This window comes from Ovis canadensis, chromosome 4 (assembly GCF_042477335.2).
Source record: "Ovis canadensis isolate MfBH-ARS-UI-01 breed Bighorn chromosome 4, ARS-UI_OviCan_v2, whole genome shotgun sequence".
Classification (NCBI taxonomy): domain Eukaryota; kingdom Metazoa; phylum Chordata; class Mammalia; order Artiodactyla; family Bovidae; genus Ovis; species Ovis canadensis.
Genome location: NC_091248.1, coordinates 56,501,606 through 56,525,248, shown reverse-complemented (window position 1 = coordinate 56,525,248; position 23,643 = coordinate 56,501,606). Strand labels below are relative to the sequence as shown.

The window sequence follows — 23,643 nt, the reverse complement described above, 5'->3', positions numbered from 1 at the left end:
ACTCTTTCCATACATCTCACCCTCTCCTCCCCTCTCCCCATGTCCATAAGTCTGTTCTCTATGTCTGTTTTTCCATTGCTGCCCTGTAAATAAATTCTTCAGTACCACTTTTCTAGATTCCGTATATAGGCATTAGAATATAATATTTATTTTTCTCTTTCTGACTCACTTCACTCTTTACAATAGGTCCTAGGTTCATCCAACTCATTAGAACTGACTCAAAGGCATTCCTTTTTATGGCTGAGTAATATTCCATTGCATATATGTGCCACCACTTCTTTATCCATTTATCTATCAGTGGACTTCTCGGTTGCTTCAATGGTCTAACTGTTGTAAATAGTGCTGCAGTGAACACTGGGATACATGTGTCTTTTTCAATTTTGGTCAACTGAACTGAACTGAACTTCCTCAGGGTATGTGCCTAGGAGTGGGATTGGTGGGTCATATGGTTGTTTTATTTGTAGGTTTTTTTTTAAGGAATCTCCATGCCATCTTCCATAAGGGCAGTCTGAATTTACATTTCCACCAACAGTGCAAGAGCATTCCATTTTTTCCACAACCTCTCCAGAATTTATTGTTTATAGATTTTTGATGATGGCCATTCTGCCTGGTGTGAGGTGATATCTCATTGTAGTTTTGAATTGCATTTTTCTAATAATGAGTGATGTTGAGCATCTTTTCATGTGTTTGTTAGTCATCTGTCTGTCTTCTTTGTAGAAATGTCTGTTTAGGTCTTTTCCCACCTTTTGATTGGGTTGTTTGTTTTTCTGGTATTGAGTTGTACAAGCTGCTTGTATATTTTGGAAATAATCCTTTGTCAGTTGTTTCATTTGCTACTATTTTCTCCCATTCTGAGCATTGTCTTTTCACCTGCCTAATCACTTCCTTTGCTTTGCAAAAGCTTTTAAGTTTAATCAGGTCCCACTTGTTTACTTTTGCTTTTATTTCCATTACTCTAGGAGGTGGATCATAAAGGATCTTGCTTTTATATATGTCATTGAGTGTTCTGCCTATGTTTTCCTCTAAGAGTTTTATAGTTTCTGGTCTTACATTTAGGTCTTTAATCCATTTTATCATTGTGTCTGGTGTTAGGAAGTGTTATAATTTCATTCTTTTACATGTAGCTGTCCAGTTTCCCCAGCACAATTTATTGAAGAGGCTCTTTCCCCACTGTATATTCTTGTCTCCTTTGTCAAAAATAAGGTACCCATAGGTGCATGGGTTTATTTTTGGGTTTTCTATCTTGTTCCATTGGTTCATATTTCTGTTTTTGTGCCAGTACCACACTGTCTTGATGACTATAGCTTTGTTGTATAATCTGAAGGCAGGAAGGTTGATTTCTCCAGTTGCATTCTTCTTTTTCAAGACTGCTTTGGCTATTCTAAGTCTTTTGTGTTTCCATATGAATTGTGAATTTTTTAATTCTAGTTGTGTGAAAAATGTCATTGGTAATTTGATAGGGATCATATTGAATCTATAAATTGTATTTGATAGTATAGTCATTTTCATAGTATTGATTCTTCCTACCCAGGAATATGGAATATCTCTCCATCTGTTTATGTCTCTTTGATTTCTTTCATCAGTGTCTTATAATTTTCTGTGTACAGTTCTTTGCCTTGTTAGATAAGTTTATTCCTAAATATTTAATTCTTTTTAGTTGCAATGGTGAATGAGATTGATTCCTTAATTTCTCCTTCTGATTTTTCATTGTTCAGTTCAGTTCAGTTCAGTCGCTCAGTCGTGCCTGACTTTTTGCAACCCCATGAATTGCAGCACTCCAGGCCTCCCTGTCCATTACCAACTCCCGGAGTTCACTCAAATTCACGTCCATAGAGTCAGTGATGCCATTAAGCCATCTCATCCTCTGTCATCCACTTCTCCTCCTGCCCCCAATCCCTCCTAACATCAGAGTATTTTCCAATGAGTCAACTCTTTGCATGAGGTGTCCAAAGTATTGTAGCTTCAGCATCAGTCCTTCCAAAGAACACCCAGGACTGATCTCCTTTAGAACGGACTGGTTGATCTCCTTGCAGTCCAAGGGACTCTCAAGAGTCTTCTCCAACACCACAGTTCAAAACCACCAATTCTTCAGCGGTTAGCTTTCTTCACAGTCCAACTTTCACATCCATACATGACCACTGGAAAAACCATAGCCTTGACTAGACGGACCTTTGTTGGCAAAGCAATGTCTCTGCTTTTGAATATGCTATCTAGGTTGGTCATAACTTTCCTTCCAAGGAGTAAATGTCTTTTAATTTCATGGCTGCAGTCACCATCGATTTTGGAGCCCCCAAAAATAAGGTCTGACACTGTTTCCACTGTTTCCCCATCTATTTCCCATGAAGTGATGGGACCAGATGCCATGATCTTAGTTTTCTGAATGTTGAGCTTTAAGCCAATTTTTTCACTCTCCTCTTTCACTTTCATCAAGAGGCTTTTTAGTTCCTCTTCACTTTCTGCCATAAGGGTGGTGTCATCTGCATATCTGAGGTTATTGATATTTCTCCTGGCAATCTTGATTCCAGCTTGTGCTTCTTCCAGCCCAGCGTTTCTCATGATGTATCCTGCATATAAGTTAAATAAGCAGGGTGACAATATACAACCTTGACACACTCATTTTCCTATTTGGAACCAGTCTGTTGTTCCATGTCCAGAGTATCTAGAAATGCAAGTGATTTCTGTGTATTGATTTTTTTATCCTGCAACTTTGCTAAATTCACTGATTAGCTCTATTAATTTTATGATACTATCTTTATGGTTTTCTGTGTCCAGTATCATGTCATCTGCAAACAGTGAAAGCTTACTTCTTTTCCAATTTTGATTCCTTTTATTTCTTTTCCTCCTCTGATGGCTGAAGCTAGAACTTCCAGAACTATGTTGAATAATAGTGGTGAAAGTGGACCCCATTGTCTTCTTCCTGATCTTAGGGGGAATGCTTTCAGTTTTTCGCCATTGAGGATAATGTCTGCTGTAGGCTTATCATATCTGGCCTTTACTATGTTAAGGTAGGTTCCTTCTATGCCCATTTTTGAAGAGTTTTAATCATAAATGGGGCTGAATTTTGTCAAAGGCATTTTCTGCATCTATTGAGATGACCACCTGGTTTTTATCTTTTAATTTGTTTATATGGTGTATCACATTGACTGATTTGTGTATAGTGAAGAATCCTTGCATCCCTGGAATAAATCAACTTGATCATGGTGTATGAGTTCTTTTGATGTGTTGCTGTATTCTGTTTGCTAAAATTTGTTGAGGATTTTTGCATCTATGTTCATCAGTGATATTGTCCTCTATCAGTAGTATCAGTATCAGTTCAGTCACTCAGTGGTGTCCGACTCTTTGTAACACCATGGACTACAGCATGCCAGGCTTCCCTGTCCATCAACAACTCCCAGAACTTACTCAAATTGATGTCCATATAGCCCATGATGCCACCAATCATCTCATCCTCTGACATCCCCTTCTCCTGCTGCCTTCAGTCTTTCCCAGAAAAGACTTTGATGCAGGGAAAGATTGAAGGCAGGAGGAGAAGGGGATGACAGAGGATGGATGGTTGGAAGGCCTATAGTTTTCTTTTTGTGTGTTGTCTTTGTCTGGATTTGGAATCAAGGTGATGGTGGCCTCATAGAATGTGTTTGGAAGTGTTCCTTCCTCTGCAATTTTTTGAAAGAGTTTCTTTATAGTCCAACTCTCACATCCAAAAGAGACTACTGGAAAAAACATAGTTTTGACTAGATGGACTTTGTCAATAAATAATGTCTCTTCTTTTCAATATGCTGTCTAGATTTGTCATAGCTTTCCTTCCAAGGAGCAAGCATCTTTTAATTTCATGGCTTCAGTTATCATCTGCAGTGATTTCAGAGTGGAAGAGAAAGTCTGTCACTGTTTCCATTGTTTCCCCATCTATTTGCCATGAGGTGATGGGACTGGATGCCATGATCTTATTTTTTTGAATGTTGAGTTTTAAGCCAGTTTTTTTTTTGCTCTCCTCTTTCACTTTCATCAAGAGGCTCTTTAGTTCCTCTTCACTTTCTGCCATAAGGGTGGTGTCATCTGCATATCTGAAGTTATTGATATTTCTCACTGTAATCTTGATTTCAGCTTGTGCTTCATCCAGTCTGGCATTTCACATGATGTACTCTGCATATAAGTTAAATAAGCAGGGTGACAATATACAGCCTTGACGTACACCTTTCCGAATTTGGAACTAGTCTGTTGTTCCATGTCCAATTCTAACTGCTGCTTCTTGACCTGCACACTGATTTCTCAGGAGGCAGATAGGTGGTCTCGTATTCCCACCTTTTGAAGAATTTTCCACAGTTTGTTGTGATCGACACAATCAAATACTTTAGCATGTTCAGTGAAGCAGAAGTAAATGTTTTTCTGGAATTCTCTTGCTTTTTCTATGATCCAACAGATGTTGACAATTTGATCTCTGGTTCTTCTGCCTTTTAAAAATCCAGCTTGAACATGTCGAAGTTCTAAGTTCATGTACTGTTAAAGCCTCACTTGGAGAATTTTGAGCATTCCTTTGCTAGCATGTGAGATGAAAGCAATTATGCAGTTGTTTGAACAATCTTTGTCATTGCCTTTCTTTGGGATTGGAATGAAAACTGACCTTTTCCAGTCCTGTAGCCACTTGAGTTTTCCAAATTTGCTGACATATTGAGTGCACCTCTTTAACATCATCATCTTCTAGGATTTGAAATAGCTCAGCTGGAATTTCATCACCTCCACTAGCTTTGTTCATAGTGATGCTTCCTAAGACCCACTTGACTTTGCATTTTAGGAGGTCTGGCTCTCGGTGAGTGATCACACTGTAGTGGTTATATGGGTCATTAAGATCTTTTTTGGATAGCTTCCTGTGTATTCTTGTCACCTCTTCTTAATATCTTCTTCTGTTGTCCATTATTGTGTCCATCTTTGCATGAAATATTCCCTTGGCATCTCTTATTTTCTTGATGATATCTCTAGTCCTTCCTATTATATTGCTTCCTCTATTTCTTTGCTTTGATCACTGAGGAAGGCTTTCTTATCTCTCCTTGCTATTCTTTGGAACTCTGCATTTAGATGCTATATCTTTCCTTTTCCCCTTTGCCTTTAGCTTCTCTTCTTTTCCCAGCTATTTGTAAGGCCTCCTCAACAACCATTTTGCCTTTTTGCATTTCTTTTCCTGGGGATGGTGTTGATCACTGCCTCCTGTACAGTGTTAGAAACTTCTGTCCATACTTCTTCAGGCACTCTATCTATCAGATCTAATCCTTTAAATCTATTTATTGCTTCCACTGTATAATTGTAAGGGATTTGATTTAGGTCATACCTGAATGGTCTAGTGATTTTGCCTACTTTCTTCAATTTAAGACTGAATTTTGCAATAAGGAGTTCATGATCTCAGCCACAGTCAGCTCTCAGTCTTGTTTTTGCTGACTGTATAGAGCTTCTCCATCTTTGGCTGCAAAGAATTTAATCAGTCTGACCTCGGTATTGATGATCTAGTGATGTTCATGTGTAAAGTCATCTCTTGTATTGTTGAAAGAGAGTGTTTGCTATGACCAGTGTGTTCTTTTGGCAAAACTCTGTTAGCCTTTGCCTTGCTTCATTTTGTACTCTAAGCCAAATTTGCCTGTTACTCCAGATACCTCTTGAATGCCTACATTTGCATTTCAGTCCTCTATGATGAAAAGGACATCTTTTTTCGGTCTTAGTTCCAGAAAGTCTTGTAGGTCTTAACAGAACCATTCAAATTCAGCTTCTTCAGAATTAGTGGGTGGGGCATAGACCTGGATTACTGTGATATTGACTGGTTTGCCTTGGAAACAAACAGAGATTGCTCTTTCATTTTTGAGATTGCACCCAAGTACTGAACTTTGTACTCTTTTGTTGACTATGAGCACAACTCCATTTCTTCTAAAGGATTTCTGTCCACAGAAGTAGATATAATGGTCATCTGAATTAAATTTGCCCATTCTGGTCCACACAAAAACTACTAGAACTAATCAATGAATTCAGCAACATAACAGAATATTAGATTAATATGCATAAATCTGTTGCATTTTTACACTATCTATGAAATATCAAAAAGAGAAAGTTTTTTAAAATTCCACTTAAGTTGCATTAAAAAAAAATAAACCACCTAGGAATAAATTTAACCAAAGTGAAAGACCTACCCACCGAGAACTGTAAAAGGAAATTGAAAATGATTTAAAGAAAGGGAAAGATATTCCAAGCTCTTGGATTCGAATAATTAATGTTGTTTAAATGGCCATGTTATTCAAAAGCAATCTACATAGCTAATGCAATCCCTATCAAAATGCCCATGATGTTTCGCTCAAGACTGGAACAAATAAAAATTTACATCAAACTAACAAAAGACCCCAAACTGCCAAAGCAACCCTGAGCAAAAAGCAACAAAGCTGGAAGCCGAAACTTTCCAAACTTTAGAAAATACTACATAGCTCTACTAGTCAAAACAGCATGCTGTTGCTGCTGCTAAGTCGCTTCAGTCGTGTCCGACTCTGTGCGACCCCATAGACGGCAGCCCACCAGGCTCCCCCGTCCCTGGGATTCTCCAGGCAAGAACACTGGAGTGGCTTGCCATTTCCTTCTCCAGTGCATGAAAGTGAAAAGTGAAAGTAAGTCGCTCAGTCGTGTCTGACTCTTAACGACCCCATGGACTGCAGCCCACCAGGCTCCTCCATCAATTAATCTATGATAAAGGAGACAGGAATATACAATGGAGAAAAGACAGTCTCTTCAACAAGTGCTGTTGTGAAAACTGGACAACTACATAAATCAGTGAATTTAGAACAGTCCCTCAAAAATAGAAGAATCATTTGAGACCTAAATATAGACATGACACCACGAAACTCCTAGAAGAGAACTCGGGTAAAACATTCTCTGACATAAATCAGAGGAATATTTTCTTAGACCAGCCTCCCAAAGCAAAAGAGATAAAAGCAAAAATAAATAAACAGGACCTGTTCAAACTTAAAAGCTTTTGCACAGTAAATGAAAGCATCAGCAAAATGAAAGACAACCTGCAGAATGGAAGAATACATTTGCAAACCCTGCAACCAAAAAGGCATTAAAATTCAATATATACAAACAGTTCATAGAACTCATTATAATAAAAAGTACACAAATGAAAAATGGACAGAAGGCTTAAATGGATGTTTTTGCAAAGAAAACATACAGCTTGCCAACAGACACATGAAAAGATGCTCAACATCATTAATTATTAGAGAAATACAAGTCAAAATTACAATGAGATATCACTTTATGCCAGTCAGAATGGCTGTCATCAAAATTCTACAAATAATGAAGGCTGGAGAGGGTGTGTAGAAAGGCAACCATCCTGCGTTACTCAGAATGTAAATTTGTGCAGCCATTATGGAAAACACTATGGATGTTCCTTAAAAGACTAAAAATCGATTTATCATATTATCCAGCAACTCCTGGGCATATATCTAAAAAAAGATGAAATCTCTAATTTGAAAAGATTTGTGCACCCTAATGTTCATAGCAGTGCTTTTTACAATAGACAGGACATAAGATCAACCTAAGTGTCCATCAACAGATGATTTGGTTTAAAAGGGTGTCTACATAAAGAATAGAATATTAATTACTCAGCTATGAAAGTAATAAAATATTGCTATTTGCAGCAAAATGGCTGAACTCAGAAAATCATACTAAGTCAGAAGACAGGGAAAGACAAATATAGGATATCACTTATAGGTGGAATCTAAAAAATACAACAAATGAATCTATTATACTAGGCAGAAACAGATACACAGACATAGAAAAAAACTTATGGTAACCAAAAGGGAAAAGTAGGACAAAGGATAAATTAGGAGTATGGGATTAACGGACACAAACTATTATACAGTACTTGAACTAGGTAAGCAACAAGGAAAACAAGGATATATGTGTGTAGCACAGGGAACTATAATTTACACCTTATAATAATCTATAATGGAAAATAATATGAAAATATACATATATACATATATATTTAGATAACTGAATCACTTTATTACACCTGAGTCTAACAGAGTATTATTAATAAACTGCACATCAAAAAAAAAAAAAAGGATTCCAACAAAACTGAAGAGGACAAAAAAGATCTGAATAAATATATACTAGCTATATTTTCAGAGAGGGCAATGGCACCCCATTCCAGTACTCTTGCCTGGAAAATCTCATGGGCGGAGGAGCCTGGTAGGCTGTAGTCCATGGGATTGCTAAGAGTCGGACACAACTGAGCGACTTCACTTTCACTCTTCACTTTCATGCATTGGAGAAGGAAATGGCAAGCCACTCCAGTGTTCTTGCCTGGAGAATCCCAGGGATGGGGGAACCTGGTGGGCTGCTGTCTATGGGGTCGCACAGAGTCAGACATGACTGAAGCGACTTAGCAGCAGCAGTAGCAGCAGCTATATTTTAGATGAGGAGAGTCAGTATCATAAAGATATAAATTCTCTTCAGACTTTAAATTCAATTTAGTATCAATTTAAGTCACACTAGGATATTGAGATTTGGCAATGTAATTTCACAGTTCAGATGGAAGGGGAAAGCACAAAAGAACAGATATAACATCTTGAAAAGAACAAGAAGAATGCCCTACTCTATGAGATCAATACATTCTCTAAAGCTTTGTTGGAGAGTAGATAAATGAAAGAGAGCAAAGTTCAAAACAAGTCCATGTATATATTATGGAAATTCACATATAATGGAGACTGCATTTTAATCCAGTCAGAAAAAGTAGATTATTCAATAAACAACTTGATTTTTTTTTACTTTATATTATTATTTATTTTTAATTTTACTTAATTTTACTTTACAATACTGTATTGGTTTTGCCATACATCAACATGAATCTGCCACGGGTGTACACATGTTCCCAATCCTGAGCCCCCTCCCACCTCCCTCCCCATACCATCTCTCTGGGTCATCCCAGTGCGCCAGCCCCAAGCATCCTGTATCCTACATTGAACCTAGACTGGCATTTCATTTCTTAGATGATATTATATAACAACGTGATTTTATGTGAAGCATGATTGCTTGATATCTATATGAAAAAATAAAGCACACATGTTAATGCAAAAAAGCTAAAAATAACTTGTAAATTAAATCTTACAGTTTATTTAAATAATACTATGACCAAGTAGGCTTTATTTAAAGAAAATAAAGATAATTCAACCCTCAATAATATTGAATCCTTTTAGCACATTAACAAGAGAAAAATCACATTATATTATAATACCAGTCCGTACTATGTATTACTTTATAGAAATAAGTTGACAGCACAAGGACTGGCAAATAGAAAAATGTAGCTAATAAATGAATATATATATGAATTAAATACTTTAAGCAATATTTTAGAACCGCAAATTTTAGATAAAATCCCAGTCATAAATTGAGTGGGAAAAGCCTTCTTTAGTAGAGTTACTATTTCTTGAATTCATAAAATTAAATAAATAAAACAGAAGAACACATAGTTTTGATAATCTATGTATGTTTGATTTTATCTTGGAGGATAAATTGAATCTGATGGTCAGAGATAGGGAGGATGCTGCCACTTGCACAGGCAAATATGTATATTTTAAGATTATATATCTATGATATCTATGTGTGTGCAAATTTACAAAAGTTGCTCAGTTGTGTCCAACTCTGCCAGGCTCCACTGTCCACGGGATTCTCCAGGCAAGAATACTGGAGTAGGCTGCCCTTTCCTCCTCCGGGGATCTTCCCAATCCAGGGATTGAAGCCAGGTCTCCTGCATTGCAGGCGGATTCTTTACTGTAAAGAGCCACCAGGGAAGCCCATATATCTATGCATATGTTTATAAAATAAAAGAGTTTATCTTTAATGAAGCTAGTTTAACTTGAATATCAGATGCATTTTGGGGTAAGGATGTATTTCTTATTATCTTTGGAATTACATTTATATTTAATCTAAACAACAGTCTGTAACTGATCCTCTTTGCAAAACTTTTGTTTGGTTGATTATTGAAATTATTGAAACCAACAGTGTGGGCAACTTGCCCCAAAGCCACAGAAGCTGCTCAATAACTTTATCTCATTTCCTGTCACTGAGTGACTATGGGCCACAACCAGTGAAGAACTTTCCAAGTTCCATTCTCTTATTATAATATATTTTCTACTAGTCAGACCCTGGAGCTAGAAATCTGTGAAACAACACAATCTGGCAAATCTTGGGAGAAATAGTCAAGGAAAGGTAGAAAAATTTGAGTAATGAAAAAGGAAGAGGAAATAAGATTGTGGGAAATACTTGCAGAGTATATAAGATAAGGGATATGTCTGTGTGTGCTTGTGTGTATGTCTGTTCCACAAGAAAATATAAGAAAAAATAGTGCATCATAAAAGATGGATGATGAAAGATGAGTAGGTAAGAAGAAAAGAAGTATGAAAAGAAAGCACAGTTACAAAAGAAAAAATGTGAGCAACTTTTATAAATATTAGAATGTCAGATATAAACAAATTCAATCCTGCTTAAAGTAACAGAAGAAAATGTATAGTCTACTAAACAATCAACATAAAAGTCATATTGCTTTAAAAAGCAAAGTCTCATTAATTAATCAATTAAAAAATAAAAAATAAAATACAAGCTGGAATCAAGATTATTGGAAGAAATATCAACAACCTCATATATGCAGATGATACCACCGCTTTACTGGCAGAAAGTGAAGAGGAACTGAAGAGTCTCTTGATGAAGGGGAAAGAGGAGAGTGAAAAAGCTAGTTTAAAACTCAACATTCAAAAAGCTAAGATCATGGCATCTGGTCCTATCACTTCATGGCAAATAGATAGGACAATGTGGAAACAGTGTCAGATTTCATTTTCTTGGGCTCCAAAATCAATGCAGATGGTGACTGCTGCCACAAAATTAAAAGACACTTGCTGTTTAGAAAAATAGCTATGGAAAACCTAGATGGTATATTCAAAAGCAGAAACATCACTCTGCTGACAAAGGTCCTTATAGTCAAAGCTCCAGTTTTTCCAGTAGTCATGTATGGATGTGAGAGTTAGGCCATACAGAGGGCTGAGCACCGAAGAGTTGATGCTTTCAAACTGTGGTGCTGGAGAAGACTCTTGACTCCTTGGACAGCAAGAAGATCAAACCAGGAGATCAACCCTGAATTGGAAGGACTGATGCTGAAGCTGAAGATCCAATAATTTGGCCATCTGATGTGAAGTGCTGACTCATTGAAAAGGACCCTAGTGCTGGGAAAGATTGAGGGCAAGATGAGAAGGGGGTGACAAAGGACAAGATGGTTGGATGGCATCACCAACTCAACTGACATGAGTTTGAGCAAACTCAGGAAGATAGTGAAGGACAGAGAAGCCTGGCATGCTGCAGTTCATGGGGTCACATAGAGTCAGACTCAAATTAGCCACTGAACAATAACAACAAATAAAACAGAAAACAAAATGAAATAAAAATTATATGAATGATGGCAAAAGTATAATAAATTCCAATCACTGCTACTGGCTCTCAAAATCAACATAATATTTTCAGGAACCAGTTTATCAATATTCATCAAAAGCCATAACATATGTATACCTTTTTACCTAGCAAATCTATTTTTCAGAATATAATCTAAGCTATGTGGAAAGTTACATGCCTTGCATATGTTTAATGAAGTATTATTCTAACAAATTAAATAAAATGGCAAGATATAAAATGCCAGATACTAATGAGAAGAAATACTGCATATCCCAAATGTTGATTCTGAAGATGATATAATGGATAACCTTGTCCTAGAAAATATAAAGGTGGAATGGGAAATTGTACACATTCTGTGATTATAACAATTATAAAATATCAATGGCATAAGATTAATACAAGGAAAGGAAAAAAGTTATTTTAGATCAGGATATTGTGATATTATTCTTGCCTTTCTCAGTTTCTAATACCATGAAACATGTTTATGTTGGCTTTATAAAGGAAAAAATATGTAACAAAACTTGCATATCAGATAATGTAGTTTATGAGTCTACTTTATTTTGATAATCGGCTACCTCTTTCTCTTTGCCCGATTTACTGTTTTTTAAAATTATTTATTTATTTATGTGTTTTATTTTTTGACTGTGGTGGGTCCCTATTTACTATTTTTTAAAATTAGTTTTCTCCCTTGCTTCAAAACAGCCTTCAAAATCTATAGCCTCACAATGGGGAGACTGATGATCTGGTATTATTGCAAATAAGAAAAGAAATGGAATTAAGGAGGGAAGAAAACATTTTTTCTTACCTTTAAATCATTTAGGAGATAATATTTATTGTAAAGCCTTTGCTCCTTATTTGATCTCACCTCTCCATTTGAGTTGTTATCCTGATAACATCCTGTTTTTAGCATTAATGTTCATGGCAGTTCAGACAGTGGGATGAGGTGGTTGAATTGTCTGCAGTCTGAACATTTATTGTTTATGTTTTCCCAAAAGCATCTGTTTCAATTACCTTTATTCTGCTTTTCTCTTCTACAATAGAAATATAGCACCACATATTTTTCCTTTGTTTCTGAAACAGGGGGAAAATGGTATCAGATTTTTATATTTTAAGCAACAGTTAGAACTGGACATGGAACAACAGACTGGTTCCAAATAGGAAAAGGAGTACATCAAGGCTGTATATTGTCACCCTGCTTATTTAACTTCTATGCAGAGTACATCATGAGAAATGCTGGGCTGGAAGAAGCACAAGCTGGAATCAAGATTGCTGGGAGAAATATCAATAACTTCAGATATGCAGATGACACCACCCTTATGGCAGAAAGTGAAGAGGAACTAAAAAGCCTCTTGATGAAAGTGAAAGAGGAGAGCGAAAAAGTTGGCTTAAAGCTCAACATTCAGAAAACGAAGACCATGGCATCTAGTCCCATCACTTCATGGGAGATAGATGGGGAAACAGTAGAAACAGTGTCAGACTTTATTTTGGGGGGCTCCAAAATCACTGCAGATGGTGACTGCAGCCGGGAAATTGAAAGACGCTTGCTCCTTGGAAGAAAAGTTATGACCAACCTAGACAGCATATTCAAAAGCAGAGACATTACTTTGCCGACTAAGGTTCGTCTAGTCAAGGCTATGGTTTTTCCTGTGGTCATGTATGGATGTGAGAGTTGGACTGTGAAGAAAGCTGAGCGCCGAAGAATTGATGCTTTTGAACTGTGGTGTTGCAGGAGACTCTTGAGAGTCCCTTGGCCTGCAGGGAGATCCAACCAGTCCATTCTGAAGGAGATCAACCCTGGGATTTCTTTGGAAGGAATGATGCTAAAGCTGAAACTCCAGTACTTTGGCCACCTCATGGGAAGAGTTGACTGATTGGAAAAGACTCTGATGCTGGGAGGGATTGAGGGCAGGAGGAGAAGGGGACAACTGAGGATGAGATGGCTGGATGGCATTACTGACTCGATGGACGTGAATCTGAGTGAACTCCGGGAGTTGGTGATGGACAGGGAGGCCTGGCGTGCTGAGATTCATGGTGTCTCAAAGAGTTGGACGTGACTGAGCAACTGAACTGAACTGAAGTGATACCAGTTCTTAAATGTAATTTCCTCAGATACAACATTTTACTGGGACATGATGCTGTCACCATTTTTTAATGCCCTTTTCCCCCCAATACAGAAAATTAAGATATAAAGTAATTTACCAATATTGAAGAATAAGAAATACATCAGAAATTCATGTAATAATTCTGTAATAGTTATACTAAATTGGTCAACTGGACCCATAGCTGGGGCTTAACCTGTCCAAGACCCCCTGTCTCATCCAGGGAGGTTCTTTTTTAAATCATATTCACTTAGTCAATAACAAAACCAATGCTGAAACTGGAACAGCACAAGCTTTATTCAATGGCCAAAGAATGGAAAAGCAGGAACCTAGCTCCCAGATCAACTTCTCAACCCAATTTGGACAGAGACACCAAATATACAGGGTTATAGGAAAAGACCGTGATGCTGGGAAAGATTAAAGGCAGGAGGACAAGGGGACTAAAAAGGATGAGATGGCTGGATGGCATCACTGACTCAATAAACATGAGTTTGAGCAAACTCCAGGAGATACTGAAGGACAGGGAAGCCTGGTGTGCTGCAGTCCATGGGGTCACACAGAGTCAGACATGAGAGCAACTGAACAACAACAAGGTAAAAGGGAGGGAACTAGAAAGAGAGGGAGGAATATTCATGAGTTATCTGAAAACAGGGATGTGGCTTGGACCCTGAACTGATGCAACTCTCCTTTTCAGTCTTATTTAGGCTTCTCTTGGTTGTTGTCCTAGCAATTGTCAACTGTCATGGTGCTTGGGTGTGTCATTTAGCATGCTTTATAATGAGCAAACCACAAGGCTCAAAGTCTACTGGAATTCAAATCCTCCACCATCTTAGATCTAGTTGGTTCCAAGGGTTCTTGCAGCTTCCTCCCGAAACCTGCTGCTGCTGCTGCTGCTATGTTGCCTCAGTCATGTCCAACTCTGTGGGACCACATAGATGGAAGCCCACCAGGCTCCTCTGTCCCTGGGATTCTCCAGGCAAGAACACTGGAGTGGGTTGCCATTTCCCGAAACCTAGATAAGAGTAATTGGTTTCTATTTGTGGGAGGGGCAGGGATATAATTCTGTGGCAGTAGATTTGGTAACAATAGTTCTGTGAATCACTGATACCTCCTTTTTCCTTAAGAAAAACATTTTTCTGTTTCATAGCTATATAAAATGATAAATGGAGCAATAATAGTGGTAACGTGTTTTTTAATAGTACGTTGAATGGGAACATGAGCAATCAGCTAAAATTCAGAGTGGTATTAAGAAGACACTTGGGTTCTACTATTGAAGCTGCAGTTCTCTGTGATGATAGATCAGATACTTAATCTTTGTATGTGTCTCATTACCTATTGCTAGCATCCCCTATCCAGTTGTAAAAATGTTAGTGAATAAAATTATAGTACTGGCAAATAGATTCTTATTCAAATTAAAGAAATAAGCAAGGCAATATGAATATTCAGACAGCAAAATTATATTTGTCTAATGTTCAAAACTCTAGCATTTTAAAGTGAGGATTTTGCAGAGTTAACTTATATTCCCAAAATTCTAGTTGCTTGGAAATCTAGGATATTGCTTTGTGGCACATAGATATATAAAGTATCTAATCTAGGACTACAAGCATGAAAATGATTAATATTCCTCTAAAAGATTCCAATTAGCTAAGCAACATAATTCATGAACAGTGGCACTGTTAACTTGTGAATTATTAATATCATATTTAGGATAATTTGGAAAAAATTGTAAAAATGAAAATTATTTTTGTCATATTTATAGTACTCTGAGAAAAATTATCATACACCAAGGCAAATGAATTGGACTCAAATAGTTTAACCAATTTAATCAGAAAAAGTGCTAAAAAAATTACAAGATGAGACTCTAGTTAATTGCTTGAAAAGAATGATGTCATGGTTAGTTCTGTCCTTAGAATTTTTAGCTTAATGTTTCTTCTTTCATTTGTGACATAGAACACAACTCAGAAAGAAAACTAGCATTGTATGGTGTTTTATTTGAACACTGACTTTGAATTTTCTTTTTGTCTTTTAATAAATATGTGCAAGTAACAGTATTATTACCAATGTAACTTGATCAATTAGAAGTCAATCAAGATTAAAAGCATGTGAAAATTGTAGCATGCTACAAAGTGTAATCATCAATATAGAAAAGTATTACCAGTAAATAAAATTGGGTATGGATACATAATTTAAAAAGAAGAAATAAAAAAGAAGTAAACATATTAAAATGGTCAGTGTTAAGAAAAAGTTAAATGTGCAACATGATACTTTTCCTAATAAATCTGCAAACATAAATTGAAAATAATTCTGCAAGCGTGGAAAAAAAAACTGCTAGTGGAGTATAATTGAGCAAATTATTTCTAAAGATTTTAAGACTTGAAGGTATCTTTAAATCTAATTTCAATGTACAGTATTTGCTCTAAGGGAGTAATTAGAAATATGCTTTTTAAAAAGTTTTTATGTGTTTACATAGTCATTCTTCACATTTTCTTTTTTTTCTTTCTGTGATCAGAAGATGGGCATTCTCTGCATTTTTGTCTCTCTTTAAACATTAAAAGCCCTGTAGGATTTTAAGATACCAAGCATATGTTCATAATAATAAAATTCTTGTGATAGTATCTATTGATTCTATGAGACAATTTTCCTGGGTAGTGTGAGAGAATGGAAGGGATATGAGTTTCCCTTCATTCTGAAATCCTCACAAGGATTTCAGTGGGGTCATTGGTTCCCTCCCTGCCCCACAGTTTAGTAATTTATTTTAAATTTGGGTAATTTCAGATTCCACAAATAAAATTAAAGAAAACTATATTTTGTTTGAATATTTTCTTCTGTATACTCAGGGATCTAAAACACTAACAGCATGTGAGGCAGAAGGCTGATCCAGCAGTCACTTATTTTCCTACCGAAACATCATCTCTACCAGCTTCTGAATTTTTAATGGGAAAACAGCCACACGTCCTTGAAAGCTTTGTTTCATAAAGGACTACTTTTTGTTTATAACTATAAACTTGTATCACCTATGTTAAAAGCTATTTCACATTCTGCATCATTTTAGAATTTATTTTCAAAGGGGAATAGTTTCAATGTTTTATTCACTTGGGCTTTTTCTTTTCTTCCTCCTCATTCTTTGAAGAACCGCTTATATATTCAATCTTGAAGAACCTGATTTACACTCTGTAGTCTCGGAGAAGGCAATGGCACCCCACTCCAGTACTCTTGCCTGGAAAATCCCATGGGTGGAGGAGCCTGGTAGGCTGCAGTCTATGGGGTCGCTAAGAGTTGGACACGACTGAGCAACTGAGTGACTTCACTTTTCACTTTCATGCATTGGAGAAGGAGGGGGCAACGCACTCCAGTGTTCTTGCCTGGGGAATCCCAGGGACGGCGGAGCCTGGTGGGCTGCCGTCTATGAGGTCGCACAGAGTCGGACACAACTGAAGCGGCTTAGCAGCAGTCTTCAAAGGAAAAAAAAAAAAAAAAACACTCTTAAATTTAGTATATGTAAACAGCTTACAATATGTATTATCTAAATGCACTTAAAACTCTCTTATTTAAAGAAAAGCTAAAGCAAAGATATTGTTATGTGACCATGAAAAACTGTCAGTGCCATCAAAGACAACACTAATGAGCATATCCTATATTGAACTTAGGTGTTCTCCAAATTTTTCGAAAATGCATCACAGACAACTTGCCTGACTTCTAAATGAGCATAAATGGCCCTCTAACCTACGCAGGTTTCCTCATTATGCATGTAGAAAACGCTAGTTTGTTTTTGCTCACTTTATGTGTAACAGACACCCTTATGTTGTGCTGTATCCTATGCTTTTTCTGTGAGACCATTTCATTCAGGAACAAAGAGCACCATGATTTCAATCTGCATGCGTTTACTAACACTTCCCTGATATTTGTGTATGTAGGACATTGTGGTGTTTAGATCACTGAGTGTACAGCAAAAAGAATACATTGTTTCTGTTTTGATTTCATTGTTTTTTTTAAATTAATGTTTTATAAGCTTATGGAAAGAAATAGAAAGCATTAAAAGTGTTTTTTTGACATTATGATTTCTGTTAATGTTCACTTCCCATGGGAGAACATGGCATTAGTGTTTTTAATCTTAAGGGAAATTTATAATGTGTTGTTTCAATCTCTTGTGCTAGTCAATGGAAAAAATAGATATAATCATTAAATAGTATAACTTTCACTACTTAAATTTAGCTGTTATATATGGTTACTTTAATAGGAACATAGCAGTATCTACCCCACTTACACTGCAGTTGTGACAGGAATAATAGCTACAAGCTTCTTGGGCATTTGCTTCTGCTTGTTGAAATTCTTCTTGCTAATGGTATCTTCTTGGGATATGAATTTTTTTCATTTTTTTAGTGAATATTCTTTTTATAGTGAAAGGAGGTATGGAATGATTGAAACTTCAGAAAAACAGAAACCTGTGAAAAAAAGGAATAGAAAAGTTTTTATTTGAAGATGAATTCAATCTCTATAATTTAATGGCATATTCTTTTTTGTCTTTCAATTGGTGTTACTGGTTTTTTGTACATAAGATGAAACTGTTCCTTGAATAACTGGCTTCTCTGATTGAAGTATTGTTTCTAATCTAATACTCCAGTATTTGATCTCTACTCTGATTCCATCATAAGGTTCCCTGGTGGCTCACTTGGTAAAGAGTCTGCCTACAATGTGGGAAACTGAGCTAGGCTTTCCAGGTGGTGCAGTGGTAAAGAATCCACCAGCCAATGCAGGAGATGGGTTCAATCCCTGGGTCAGGAGAATTCATTCCCTGGAGTAGGAAATGGCAATCCACTCCAGTATTCTAGCTTGGAAAATTCCATGTAAAATGTCTCTTGGGCTACAGTCCCTAGGGTCACAAAGATTCAGATATGACTGAGTGGCTGACCATGAACTGATTCCATTAGCTCTAATACTAAGTCAACAGATAATAATTGAAGCATATATCATGCCATCATTTCAAACTCCACCTGTTTAAAAAACAAAGCCGTTCTTTCCTTTTATGTTCATTTGACTTTGCATTTCTAATTGTTGAAAATCATTTTCTTCAGAGCAATACAAGCATATGATTAAAGTGTCAAAGGATCCTAAAGAGATCAAATTTGTGAGTCTTTCTGCTCTCATCAAATCACTTTTTAATATTTTTATGTCATTTACATTCATATTTCTATTAGGCTGTTTCAATGATGCATTTTTATATTGACTAACATGGTAGCTGAGGATGCTAACTATGGTAGCTGAGGATTACCATTCTTATAGTATACTCCTACCTCTGATCCTTCCATGTTTTCTTTATAATTGCATTATAATTTTTGGTTAAATCAACAGTTAATATTTATATTGCTATAGACTATGTCATTCACTGTTATAGTTCCTATCTCATGGAACTTTTTCCTGTTGATAACAATTTCTTACAATTTTCCTTTTCTTAGTTTTCTTTGTAATATCACTATTTCCCCATGTGTTCTAGTTTAGTTTGGTTCAGTTCAGTTCAGTCGCTCAGTCATGTCCAACTCTTTGGGACCCCATGAACTGCACCATGCCAGGCCTCCCTGTCCATCATCAACCCTGAGGTTTACTCAAACTCATGTCCTTTGAGTTGGTGATGCCAACCAATCATCTCATTCTTTGTTGTCCCCTTCCCCTCATGCCTTCAATCTTTCCCAGCATCAAGGTCTTTTCTAATGAGTCAGCTTTTTGCTCAGGTGGGCAAAGTATTGGAGTTTCAGTTTCAACATCAGTCCTTCCAAAGAACACCCAGGACTGATCTCCTTTAGGATGGACTGGTTGGATCTCCTTGCAGTCCAAGGGACTCTCACGAGTCTTCTCCAGCGCCACAGTTCAAAAGCATCAAGTCTTCAGTGCTCAGCTTTCTTCATAGTCCAACTCTCACATCCATACATGACCATTGGAAAAACCATAGCTTTGACTAGATGGACCTTTTTTAGCAAAGTAGTATCTCTGCTTTTTAATATGCTGTCCAGGTTGGTCATAAATTTCCTTTCAAAGAGTAAGCATCATTTACCTTCATGGCTGCAGTTACCATCTGCAGTAATTTTGGAGTCCCCCAAAATAAAGACAGCCACTGTTTCCACTGTTTCCCCATCTTTTTCCCATGAAGTGATGGGACCAGATGCCATGATCTTCGTTTCTTGAATGTTGAGCTTTAAGCCAACTTTTTCACTCTCCTCTTTCACTTTCATCAAGAGCCTCTTTAATTCTTCTTCACTTTCTGCCATAAGGGTGGTGTCATCTGCATATCAGTAGTTACTGATATTTCTCCTGGCAATCTTGATTCCAACTTGTGCCCGTCCAGCCCAGTGTTTCTCATGATGTATGCTGCATAGAAGTTAAATAAGCAGGGTGACAATATACAGCCTTGACGTACTCCTTTTCCTATGTGAACCAATCTATTGTTTCATATCCAGTCCTAACTGTTGCTTCTTGACCTGCATACAGATTTCTCAGGAGGCAGGTCAGGTGGACTGGTATTCCCATCTCTTTCAGAATTTTCCACAGTTTGTTGTGATCCACACAGTCAAAGGCTTTGGTCTAGTCAATAAGCAGAAGCAGATGTTTTTCTGCAACTCTCTTGCTTTTTCAGTGAATCAGCAGATGTTGGCAACTTGATCTCTGGTTCCTCTGCCTTTTCTAAAACCAGCTTGAACATCTGGAAGTTCATGGTTAATGTATTGCTGAAGCCTGGCTTAGAGAATTTTGAGCATTACTTTACTAGCATGTGAGATGAGTGCAATTGTGCAATAGTTTAAGTATTCTTTGACATTACATTTCTTTGGGATTGAAATAAAAACTGACCTTTTGCAGTCCTGTGGCCTCTGCTGAATTTTCCAAATTTGCTGGCATATTGAGTGCAATACTTTCACAGCATCATCTTTTAGCATTTGAAATAGCTCAACTGGATTTCCATCATCTCCACTAGCTTTGTTCGTAGTGATGACTTGACTCTACATTCTAGGATGTCTGGCTCTAAGTGAGTGATCATGACATCATGATTATCTGGGTTGTGAAGATATTTTTTGTATAGTTCTTGTTTCCAAGGCAAACCATTCAATATCACGGTGGTCCAAGCCTATGCCCCAACCAGTAACGCTGAAGAAGCTGAAATTGAACAGTTCTATGAAGACTACAAGACCTTTTAGAACTAATACCCCCCAAAGATGTCATTTTCATTACAGGGGACTGGAATGCAAAAGTAAGAAGTCAAGTAACAGGCAAATTTAGATCTCTAGTCTTTTCCCTTCTATTATTTTCCACTATTCCTTTGCACTGATCACTGTGGAAGGCTTTCTTATCTCTCCTTGCTATTCTTGGAACTCTGCATTCATATGGGTATGCATTTCATTTTCTCCTTTGCTTTTTGCTTCTCTTCTTTTCACAGGTATTTGTAAGGCCTCTTCAGAGAGCCACTTTGCTTTTCTTGCATTTATTTTTCTTGGGGATGGTCTTGATTCCAGTCTCCTGTACAATGCCATGAATCTCTGCCCATAGTTCATCAGGCACTCTGTCTATCAGATCTAGTCCCTTAAATCTATTTCTCACTTCCACTGTTTAATCTTAAGGGGTTTGATTTAGGTCATACCTGAATGGTCTAGTGGTTTTCCCTACTTTCTTCAATTTAAGTCTGATTTGGCAATATGGAGTTCATGACCTGAGCCACAGTCAGCTCCTGGTCTTGTTTGTGCTGACTGTATGATGATGACTTCACCATCTTTGGCTGCAAAGAATATAATCAATCTGATTTAAGTGTTGACCATCTGGTGATGTCCACGTGTAAAGTCTTCTCTTCTGTTGCTGGAAGAGGGTGTTTTGTATACCAGTGAGTTCTCTTGGCAAAATTCAATTAGCATTTTCCCTGCTTCATTCTGTACTCAAAGGCTAAATTATGTCAAATAACTGGAAAATGTGTAAGCATATCAGTCCTGATTTTTACCTCAAATTCCTTCCTTGTTTCCTTCTCTTCCTTTCTTCCCCTTTTCTCCTCTTCCTCTCTCTTCCCTGTCCTTATTTTTCATCCTCTTTTATTTCTTGGAGTACTTCGTTCAGCCCCAGTCAAAATTTGTTGCTTTTCTGGGTTACAAACCAATATTTTCCCTTGACTACTCTTTCTTGTTCATTTAGATCAACCATAGTACATCTTCTAGTCATTTCCTAAGAAAAATCATCATAGTAAATAAATTGTTTTACCTTGAATGTCTTTATCCTGCTCTCACATATGATTCAATTCAGTTCAGTTCATTTCAGTTGCTCAGTCGTGTCCGACTCTTTGTGACCCCATGAATCGCAGCATGCCAGGCCTCCCTGTCCATCACCAACTCCTGGAGCTCACTCAGACTCACGCCCATCAAGTCAGTGATGCCATTCATCCATTTCATCCTCTGTCGTCCCCTTTTCCTCCTGCTCACAATCCCTCCCAGCATCAGAGTCTTTTCCAATGAGTCAACTCTTCATATGATGTGGCCAAAGTATTGGGGCTTCAGCTTCAGCATCAGTCCTTCCAATGAACCCCAGAACTAATCTCCTTCATGATGGATTGGTTGGATCTCCTTGCAGTCCAAGGGACTCTCACAAGTCTTCTCCAGCACCACAGTTCAAAAGCATCAATTCTTCAGCGCTCAGCTTTCTTCACAGTCCAACTCTCACATCCATATATGACCACTGGAAAAACCATAGCTTTGACCAGAAGGACCTTTGTTGGCAAAGTAATGTCTCTGCTTTTGAATATGCTATCTAGGTTGGTCATAACTTTCCTTCCAAGGAGTAAGCGTCCTTTAATTTCATGGCTGCAATCACCATCTGCAGTGATTTTGGAGCCCCCCCAAAATAAAGTCTGATACTATTTCCACTGTTTCCCCATTTATTTCCCATGAAGTGATGGGACCAGATGCCATGATCTTCATTTTCTGAATGTTGAGCTTTAAGCCAGCTTTTTCACTCTCCTCTTTCACTTTCAACAAGAGGCTTTTTAGTTCCTCTTATTTTCTGCCATAAGAATGGTGTCTGCATATCTGAGGTTATTGATATTTCTCCTGGCAATTTTGATTCCAGCTTGTGCCTCTTGCAGCCCAGCGTTTCTCATGAGGTACTCTGCATAGATGTTAAATAATCAGGGTGACAATATACAGCCTTGACATACTCCTTTCCTATTTGGAACCAATCTGTTGTTCCATGTCCATTTCTAACTGTTGCTTCCTGACCTGCATATAGGTTTCTCAAGAGGCAGGTCAAGTGGTCTGGTATTTCCATCTCTTTCAGAATTTCCCACAGTTTCTTGTGATCCACACAGTCAAAGGCTTTGGCATAGTCAATGAAGCAGAAATAGATCTTTTTCTGGAACTCTCTTGCTTTTTCGATGATCCAGCAGATGTTGGCAATTTGATCTCTGGTTCCTCTGCCTTTTCTAAAACCAGCTTGAACATCTGGAAGTTCATGATTCACATACTCTTGAAGCCTGGCTTGGAGAATTTTGAGCATTACTTTACTAGAGCGTGAGATGTGTGCAATTGTGCAGTAGTTTGAGCATTCTTTGGCATAGCCTTTCTTTGGGATTGGAATGAAAACTGACTTTTTCCAGTCCTGTGGCCACTGCTGAGTTTTCCAAATTTACTGGCATATTGAGTGCAGCACTTTCACAGCATCATCTTTTAGGATTTGAAATAGTTCCACTGGAATTTCATCACCTCCACTAGCTTTGTTCGTAGTGATGCTTTCTAAGGCCCACTTGACTTCACACTCCAGGATGTCTGACTCTATGTGAGTGATCACACCATCGTGATTATCTGGGTCATGAAGATGTTTTTTGTACAGTTCTTCTGTGTATTCTTGCCACCTCTTCTTAATATCTTCTGCTTCTGTTAGGTCCATACCATTTCTGTCCTTTATCGAGCCCATCTTTGCATGAAATGTTCCCTTGGTATCTCTAATTTTCTTGAAGAGATCTCTAGTCTTTTCCATTCTGTTCTTTTCCTCTATTCCTTTTCACTGATTGCTGAAGAAAGCTTTCTTATCTCCCCATGCTATTCTTTGGAACTCTGCATTC

General features: G+C 37.4%; 1 protein-coding gene across 1 annotated transcript in view; it reads left to right on the top strand.

Moving 5' to 3' along the window:
• Positions 1 to 23,643, top strand: part of LOC138439037 (uncharacterized) — a 262,340-nt gene that overhangs the window by 97,338 nt on the left and 141,359 nt on the right. The window lies entirely within an intron of this gene.